The sequence below is a fragment of the Humulus lupulus genome, chromosome 6 (assembly GCF_963169125.1).
Source record: "Humulus lupulus chromosome 6, drHumLupu1.1, whole genome shotgun sequence".
NCBI classification, from domain to species: domain Eukaryota; kingdom Viridiplantae; phylum Streptophyta; class Magnoliopsida; order Rosales; family Cannabaceae; genus Humulus; species Humulus lupulus.
In genome coordinates this window covers 144,259,234-144,267,733 of record NC_084798.1, presented here as the reverse complement: position 1 = coordinate 144,267,733, position 8,500 = coordinate 144,259,234, and the positions used below count along the sequence as shown (strand labels likewise).

Here is an 8,500-nt window from a genome sequence, read left to right as displayed (position 1 = left end):
TGTTATGAATACTGTTTTTTCTTGTAGTGATATCTTAAAGTTTAGATGGAATTAATAAGAACGTGACACTTGTCCAAGCATGTTTTTTTAAGGATTTAAGTATTTTTGATGAATAGTTTAATTAAATGAAAGATCTAGAACCTCTAGAACCTTCCAGCAGTTGTTAGGATCACATTTTTACTCAGTCAAAGTTGTTTAATCAATTCAAAATATGCTAAAAAAAGTGGAAATACGTGTTTGATATATCATCGTATGCTGATATATCGTAGAGATAGGGGACGATATATCGCCTACGAGAGATAAGGAAAACATGTCGACTTCATACGAACGAAAGCACGAAGGCTCGGGGTAAAGGTCCAGGCGATATATCGTCCATGGTAGGCAATATAGCGCCTCTGGGAGTACCGTTTTTTGAAATTTGAGGATTTAAAATTTTAAAAATAGCCTTAACCACTTGGAATTGCTCTTGAACGATTTTGACAGAGTTCTGGGCATCTGTTGAACGAAAATTCAAATATTTTTCATTTTATATTCATTTAATTATTCATTTTAAAAGGGGTTAATTTCACTCCTTGAACTCTATAAATAGGACCTATTACTCATCCATTTCACTCATCATTCAAGCATTCATCAGATCATCCAAGCTACTAAGTTTACTATAGAGAGAAACACTTGGGTTTTGGGTTATAATCTTTTCCAATCTAGGCTTTTCTAAAAACTTGGGAAGTAAGACAGAGTGTTATTTCGGTATCGAGGTGTAGATCAAAGTCATAGTTCATCCAAGGTATTCTTATCCTTAAGTTCAATTCTTCATGGTTCTTTAGTTTTCTTTTGTTTTCATTCAGATCCTAACTCCTTGCTATGATTCTTGGTTAGGTATTTAAGTTCTTTGAAACTTAAGGTTTTCAGTAAGTTTCTACTTTGATGGTTTAGTTCTCTTTTTCATCCCTTTTCTTTAGAAACTCATGGTTTTACTGTTGGTTTTAGGAGTGTTTCAATCCCGTTCTTGTCTCCATATCTCGGTTTTTGGTAAAGAAAATAGGTTAGATTATATGTGTTTATATGTTTATGTTATAATATGTTTAATGCTATGATATGATATATGTTTTGTAGTCGCTTGGGCATATGACTTGCTTAGATAGCAAGCCCTGAGAATTTTTATCATTTTCGTGGTTTAGAGTTATGATTTACCCTACCTCGATTAGTAGACAAATGACCTAGGTGGGTTATCATATACTATAGTTGTGATCTAACCTACCTCGATTAGTAGACTGAGGACCTAGATGGTTTTATCACATACCACATTAATGAGTTAATGGCCATTAATATTGTAGTCCTATATGATATACGTTTTTATAGTCATGTGTTTTATAGTTTATGCTATATGATATAGTTTTATGTTTTATTATTTATGACATATATGTTTTTAGTAGATTTTCCTTGCTGGGCGTTAGGCTCATTCCTTTCTTTTTTGATAGTACAGGAAAATGAGCATGGAAGGTGAGAAGGATTCGTGGCAGCTTGGCATGTGTGTTGAGGATGAATGGATTGAATGGACTACTGGAAGATCGAGGATGATGTTGTTTTTAAGTCTTTTGATTTATGTTTTATGTATTTCCACATTTAGTATTTAAACAATTGATTAAGGTTATGCTTTTATGTTTTATGTACCAAACAATGGGTACCCATACTTTACTTTGTATTTGGCACAATATTTTGGGTTTTAAATAAAGTTATGTTATTTCTTATATATGCATTCAAATTAGTAGTTTTTAATGGTTCAGGGTCTAGAATTAGTCAGGGCATTATAGTTGGTATCAAAGCCACAGTTCATATGCATGAAGTTCTCCTTGATACACACGCACAAGCTTCGGATCTAACCGCCAATGAAAGTGTTTATGTTTATTATGTTATGTTTATGTTATTAGCTAACGTTTTAGCCATTATGTTTTTAGTTATAATGGATGAAGCCTTGACCTATCAGGATATCCGAGCCATTAAGGCATTGAAAAGGATTAGAGAACCAAGGAATACAATAGGAGTGTTAGAAAGAATCACACAAAGATTGATCTTATTCCACAAGGACATAGTTCACCTTCAGACTACTAAGCAAATTATGATGAGAGCTACAGAACAATATGTCCTAGTAATTAGGCTTTTTAAAGATTTTCCTTTTGTAATTTCAACATTAGCATAAATATGGGAGACTATAGATGATGACGATGATTTACTGGTAGCCATAAGATATTATTTTCTCATACTTAGGTTCACCTCTAAGTTGGAATTTCAGTTCACTAATGAACAAAAGCATAGCATCTTCATGAATCTTCCCTGAGGTAGTTTTGAGGCTCAAGATAATGACGATTATGAAGAATTAGATGATGATATGCTAGATGAAGGGTCAGATGTAGAAGATCTTGATTTTTAGATTTACCTTAGTTATGTTAGTTTAGTTTATTTATTTCTTTATTTTATAATTTTTGCATTTATGATTGTACTTAGTTAAAACCTTTTTCCAAATGAATAAAGTTGTTATTTTTGAATGAAGTGTATGAGTTTGATTTTTTTTTACAATTATAATAAATAATAAATTCAATAAATAATGACCAAGTTCAGTGAAGGTGGATACAAATCAATGGACTGGGTTCTATATTGGGAGTTTAGGGGGCCATAGTAGTGGGAACAATTTTACTGATCCTAGCCCTCCCTCAATATGGTTAACTTTGGAACAGCGACGAGTTTTGAGCCTGAGAATTAAGTCATATAGGATGATTAGAAACAGACATAGAAAATAATAATGATGGCAGATTTTCTAAGTATAGACACACACCCTAATTATAAAGAAGGCTTACATAATTTTTCATAAGAAATCATAACTAATAGGTCCGAGTTATGTTTTCTTAGACTAAGTCTTGCCTTAGAGCCTATTAGGGTAAGTTATAATATGTTTTTCTCGAATGTTAGAACTTCATCGAAGATGTCGCTCAGAAGGTCTGCATGCACAGCAAGGAATGCCTCCAGCATCGCCAACGAGACTAACGAAGCCCCTCCAGTCCGAAGAAGGGGAACGTGTGCTACCAATGCTGCTGCTAATAGAAGTGCACCACCTCCGATTAACAACACCGCTGAAATTGTCCGACTACGACAACAAGTGGAAGAATTGCTACATTAACAATGACAACAGACTCAACCACAGCCTCAGACTCAGCCCCAGCCTCAACCGCAACCGCAGCCTCAGCCAGTGGTTTAGGTACCCCAGCAAGTAGGTCTGTATGGGGGATGCCAATGGAAAACTATGCGCCTTACCCAGCTTTGTACATAGAGCCAGTCTATAAGCGGTTTCATAGGCAATACGCTCCAAACTTTGAAGGGACAACCGACCCCTTCGAGGCAGAAGAATGGCTCAGGAATGTAGAGTCGATACTTGCACACATGAACCTTGGTAATGCGGATCGCATATCCTGCGTTTCGTCTCTTCTGAAGAAGGATACTGAATCTGGTGGGATTTAGTACAGCAGACTCACGATGCCGCCACCATGACATGGACTATATTTGTGGAGCTCTTTCACAAGAACTACTATAACTCGGCAGTCATCGCACAAGGGTGGAAGAATTCTCCAGTCTTAAGCAGGGAAATCTGACAGTAGTAGAGTATGCTCGACAGTTTGACCGACTAGCCAAGGTTAGAACAAAGTTGGTCCCAACCGACTTTTTGAGTGTCACCAAGTTTGTTAGGGGGTTCAAACCCAAAATTGAGCTAGGAGTCAAGCTAGCAAACCCTAGAACCACTTCCTACACCGATGCTTTAGAAACAACTATAGAAATAGAGAGGCTTTAGGCAAATGTTAGTAAGGAAGAGGCTAGCAATTCTGAACCTAAGCAACAAAATCAACCTCAGAATGGTCGAAACCACAACAACAACCATCAGCATTGCAACAATAATGGCCAGAAGAGAAGGCATCCTGATAGTTAGCAGGCCGAAAGTGACAAAAGAGCATGGACTAGCAATGGAAACAATAGGTCGGGTTATGTAGAATACCTACAGTGCTCCAAATACCAAAAGAAAAATCATGGGGAGTGTCGTGCAACCACCAAAGGATGTTACAATTGTGGCCAGGAAGGGCATCGGAAGAGGGAATGTCCACAACTTAAGCAAGAAGAGAAGAGGGATAATAAGATGGTTCCAGCCAGAGTCTTTGCCTTGACCCAGGGAGAAGCCGAAGCTAGTAACAAAGTGGTCACATGTAAGATTCCTATCCTCGATAATATATTTTCAATATTATTTGATTCGGGAGCAACACACTCGTATATCTCATTAATAATGATAAAGAAATTATGTAATGACCCAACTATTTCTAAGACCTTGGACCATTAAAACTACTAGACATAGCTACTATTTTGGGTAACATACATAAGAAATAACATAACTCTATTTAAAACCCTAAAATAAATATTATGCAAAATAAAAAGTAAAATATGAAATTTAAAATACCGTATGGGTACCTGATTAGTGTTCGAAAGTATCATTTTATTGGTCTTAAAGTTTAAACTTAATTAAGTTTTAATTAATATTTTCATAGATTAATTATCATATATTTTATATTTGAAAATATTAATTTTAATTTAATTTGTGTTTACTTTTCACGAAATAAAATGTATTTTGACACAAAGAAAAAGAAAGAAGAAAGAAAGAATTAAAAATTATGAAATCATGAAGAAAATGGCATTTTTGACAAAAACTAGGCCCAAAACCAAGCCCAAATAGCCTAGGCCCAAGCCAACAATTGCTCCACACGCTGCCACATGGCAGCCTACCATTCGCCGATCCAGCCGAGCCAGCCGCGCCTGACAGCCGCCTGCCGCGCCTGCCTCGATCTGACAGCTGTCCCATCTGCCTGGCGGCTACCCCCACATTGTCCCACTAGAAGCCAGCAACACCTGACGCGCCAGCTGCCGAGCCAACCAGAGATTAACACGAGGCTTCCTTGTCTCCCACAATCCAACACTACTTGCCCCATTTTCCATAAGTTTTTATGCCACTTTCCCACTATTTTATACACGATTTTACATATTTTTGGGTCCCATTTCCATTATAAATAGAGAACCAAATGGATTAAAAAAGCATCAGATTGGGGAATTAAGGTGGAGAGTATAATTAGAGAGAAAAACATTATTTTTCCTATTTTTCTTTCATTTCTTTTACATTTCTTTGAGTGAAAACAATGCCTATTTTAGGCTAAATTCTCTTGTGGAAAGACTAGAGTGAAGTTCATGTTTCACATTATATTTTTAATATATTGATTCTTTATTTTGTTCTTCATTTCTATATCTTTGTTACAATTAAATTTATTTTCTTCTAATTTTTATTCTAAATTTATTAGTGTCTTTTACATAAGTCTAGTCATGCTCTTCTTATGTAATTTAGGCTCTTAATTTAATTTAGGATATTTGATATATTATATACTTTTTACTGCATTCTGCCATTGATATTTTGTCGCTCTAAGGTATATAATATGATAGGTTTATAAAATTAGAAGTTACTATAATTTAATTAAAGAACATATTTTAAGGTGAGCTTTATTATATATATTTTCCAACTATAATTAATGGTGTAGAATTATAGTTGAGTATAATGAATCAATTTTATTAAAATATATATATGTTTGCATGAATGAAACTTATGCCTTCCATATTCTATTTCTAATTCTAATTCTTCGATTTTGTTTATTTAATGTTTAAAAAAATATATTCTTTTTTAAAGTTACATTATTTCTAATTTACTAATCTTTCTTTTTATTTGTATTTTACCTCTCTGTGGATATGACATAGCCTGATTACTACTGCGACCGCTTAGGAGTTTATGGGGCAATATCAATTTTTGGCGCCGTTGCCGAGGAGGTAATTCTACAATTAAAGGTTTGCATAGTAAATTAATTATTTTTATTCTATTTAAAAAAAGTAGTATAATTTTTTTTTTATTTTCTTTCATTTTATTTATTTATTTATTTTTATTGTTTTTTTATTTATTTATTTTACTTCTAGGTTTAGAATTTTATTTTCTAGATTTAGGTTTTTTCCAAAAAATAAAAGCATAAAATTTTATTAAAACATAAAATTTTAAAGCATAAATAAAAAAAAAGTATTGAGAACATTTGTGTAATTTTGGAAAATTAGTAAAAACCAAACTTGTTCTGTCTTAGAAAAATTGGTTCTTAAATAAGGTTTGTGTTAGCGTTACCCTCCCATCTTTTCTAAGAACCTCGGGGAGTTCTAGAAAAGCTCTTGGGCCTAAAGTGGTACCTTGGTAGCCTTCCCAATTGGCCTGGGAACATTTTTGGTATATACTTATTACACTATTACACACTTGCGCTTATAATACTTACAAAATTAAAAAATAAAAACATATTTATGCAACGAAATAGAGACGCACTAGGGAGATTCGTGAGACAACAAGTAGAAACTTTAGAAAACTCTCCTAGTTCGTCATTTTCTTCCATTCGTTCAAACACTCTCGATACACCGAGACTTCCTGAACCACCCACGATGGCTCATCAAGATGAAGTCCAACCAAGAACGCTACAGGATTATTTATATCCTACGCGGACAGCCATACCTTCATGCATAATGTATCCCAACAATATGCCAAATTTTGATTTCAAACCTGGCATGATTAACCTCTTACCAACCTTCAATGGGTTGGAAAATGAGAGTCCGTACATGCATATACGGGAATTCGAAGAGGTAGTGGCTACATTCAACAACCGAGATGATATCACCAACATTGTGAGATTGAAATTTTTTCCTTTCTCTCTCAAAGACAAAGCAAAAACCTAGTTGTATTCCTTAAGGCCTAGATCTATCGGAAAATGGGACGAAATGACAAAAGCATTCTTTGACAAATATTTCTAGCCCCATAAGACTAGCAGCCTTAAGAGGCAAATCTCTTCCTTCATCCAGAAAGACCATGAAACTTTCCATCAGGTTTGGGAGAGGTTTAGAGATTTAATAAATCAATGCGCACATCATGGATACGAAAGCTGGCATCTAATCAGCTATTTCTATGACGATCTCACAACCAGAAAAAGACAATTCGTTCAAATGATGTGCAATGGCGAATTCCTTCAAAAAGATCCCGATGAAGCTTTCGAGTACCTCGACGATCTCGCTGAAAAGTCCTACACATGGAATGGACTGAGTCCTATGGACAAGCCACGATCAACTGGAATCTACCAATTGAGGGAAGAGGAAAACTTCAAAAGCCAAATTGAATCATTGACACAACAATTCGAGGCTTTCAAATCTCAAGAAGGTAGAGGAATCCTATAACGACCCAAATTTACTAATGAGGCTTAAGGGCCTTGATTAGTGTGCCGGGAGGGCATAATTGGAATATAGGTGATTTAATGAATAAAAGTATGCTATATGACTGTTTGAATATATGTGATTCATGACTATGTGTATTAGTATGCATGTAGGCCCTGATTAAGTTAGAAAGGGCATAACTGTAACTTGGGCCCGTTGAGGGCATAACTGTATATATATGTGATAATTGTTGAGACCACATTATTATGTGGATATTTTTGTGATCTGTGATTCGAGCGATCCTAGTGAGCGGTTAAGCGAAAAAGTCACGGCGGGGATTTATACCCGGCTCGGGGCGAGCCTGGGGGTATAAATGGGAATTTAGAGAATATATTGGGGTCTATTTTGATATTGAGGAATATAATTGATGATTAATTAGGTATCGGGAAGTAAGTGGGAAATAATAGAGACACTCGAGGAATTAGCGGGAATTGGGTGAAATGACCAAAATACCCCTAGGTGAATTAAAAGAGTTAGAATTAAAGGGGAGGGTATTGTGGTCATTTGGGCTTAAAAAGGATAGGCATAACTGAGGCTTTATGTTTAGTGGAACTTGTAGAAAGAAATAGAAGACTGAAAAAAAGAAATGAAAGGAAAGAAAGAAGAGAAGGAAAGAGGGAAAGGAAAACAGGGCATTTTATCAAGGCCGGTTTAGGCTTTTCTCCATCAGCTCTTGAGGCCTTTTGGAGCAGAAGCTCAGGAGGAGTTTGAGCAAGAGCAAGAGGCTAGGATCCCTATTCTAGCTTGAGGAATTGGCAGAGCAATTCATCCACTTGAGGTAAGACTTTGAGTTTTTCTTCAGTTTTTGGTTTTGGTGTTGAGCTAGTTTTCTAAGCAGGGTTCTGTGGGAATCTTAGGGAGTTGAAGCTAGGGATTTGAAGAGGTGAAGGCTAAGCAAGAGTTGGAGATAGCCTAAGCTAAGCTCATTCATCAGAGGTAAGGAACTTTAGTTTCAAGCTCTGTGATTTCTGTGGCTTTTGCTGAGTTTCTGAGTTTTAGGTTCAACTATGGTGAATTCTATGTTTAGGGATGCATGTGATTGGGTTATGTGTATTTGGGATGCTTGGGATGAGTGGAGCATGTTTATAAGCTTGTTTTTAGGTTTGGTTGAAGATTGGAAAAGTTTTGGTAAGGTTTG

The 8,500-nt window shown here is 35.6% G+C and overlaps 1 non-coding gene across 1 annotated transcript; it reads right to left on the bottom strand.

Moving 5' to 3' along the window:
• Positions 1 to 6,924: 6,924 nt before the first annotated feature.
• Positions 6,925 to 7,031, bottom strand: LOC133787386 (small nucleolar RNA R71). The gene has a single exon (XR_009872412.1). It is a non-coding gene; the product is annotated as a small nucleolar RNA R71 (small nucleolar RNA).
• Between the last annotated feature and the right edge of the window lie 1,469 nt (positions 7,032 to 8,500).